The following is a 1,582-nucleotide window of genomic DNA, read 5'->3' on the forward strand; positions in this document are numbered from 1 at the left end:
TGATTAAAGAAATGAAATACAAAATACATAACTGTGTAATAGTTTAAATGGTTGATGTATTGTAATCACAATGTCTGTAATGTATGACTGAAATATATAATCTGTATTCATGATCTGTGGTAACAGCAATAACTTAGTCGTTATATACGATTTCAGATAATGGTAAAACAAATTGATTGTGTTTTGAGTTAAGTGTGTTACATGGTAAATTATAAGAAGACTGTATAGTTGAATACAGGAAAAGCTGAGCTGGCTGGGCGGGGGCCTCAGAACAAATTGCCAAAAAAGGTAATAACTACCAGATGGCCAACAGAGAGACGCAAAAGAGGGAAGTTTGTGTATTACCAATTCAGGGTGGAACAAGGTTTGGGTAGATACTTTCCGAGGAGATACTCGGAAAGTATGAGTCATGAGACCTCTCCCACACACAACTGTGGGTCAATAGAGTTTAAAAGCCAGCTTGCTGGGGAGGAAACTGTTCTTAGTCCGCGGCGCTGAAGGAGAGTCAACAAGAGGACGCAGGCGAAAGATCAGCAGAGGACCACACCCTGGGACCAAGGGAAAAGTTGAGACTTCTCGCCGCAAAGAAGGACAAGATCCGTCAGCCCCAGCCCTGGCCCCGGAATTCGACCGTCTCCTCTGCCTCCACCCTACGATCCCTATTCAACCGCAGCAGACTTGGGGAAAAGACAAAGGTCACTAAGTGATGAAGATTCTGTTCGTTTAAAAGAGATTGGACAGATTGGCTTTGCTGCTTTTCCGAAAGAGAACTTTGCCCCGCCAGGACAGAGACTCTGACCAAGGACGTCTAAAGCTTTCAGCTGCCAACATCGACTAACAACGGGTGTGAGTTCTCCTGCCCCTAAAGCCTCGCTCAGTGAGATTAGTGACACAGGTTAGGGATTAGAACGAAGATAGGGTATGGGTAATTGTATGATTTGAGATTGATACTTGTTACGAATTTATGATTTTTTTTACTAAATCTGCTCGTCATTTACCCCTGCTAAAGCTTGCTTAATAAAATATAATAAAAATAAGAATAGAGGTTGTGGACATTGAATTCAATTGAGTCACTGTTTGATGAGGGTTCTTCTGGTATAAGTAAAATCTACATACATGATTCTAGAAAATTGGTGGCTTCGCACTTTCCTTTGGCGAGTAACAAATAATGGCCCTGGGACTTATATCTAAGTCACTAAATCCAATCTAGCCGATAACAAGTGCACGTTATTTTAAGGAGGAAAGCTACCGTTAACAGGAGTGGTTGTTGGAACTACGCGACAGCTAGCGCTACTCTGTCGATTGTTTCTCAACTGAAAAGGGCCGTAACTTCTGGATCTGAAGGTAGTTAGAGCTAGACGAGTTTTCTCCGCCACCAGTTTGAACAGAGAATCTCCTGTACACCTATTAGGGTAAGACCCGGGTTTCAGGGATTTTCCGGACCTGTTAGACAGAGAACTGGTCAATAGTCAGTCAGTGGTGAGGTTAGGGCGAGGCTGGCTATTGCAGAATAACGAACAATAGGTGGTAAGAATTTAATTGTTGCTTGTCGCTGGTAGCCTCAAGATTACGGTCGGAGCTG

This window comes from Poecilia latipinna, unplaced genomic scaffold, assembly GCF_001443285.1.
Source record: "Poecilia latipinna isolate Pla-1442-1.1 unplaced genomic scaffold, P_latipinna-1.0 Scaffold1621, whole genome shotgun sequence".
In the NCBI taxonomy this organism is placed as follows: domain Eukaryota; kingdom Metazoa; phylum Chordata; class Actinopteri; order Cyprinodontiformes; family Poeciliidae; genus Poecilia; species Poecilia latipinna.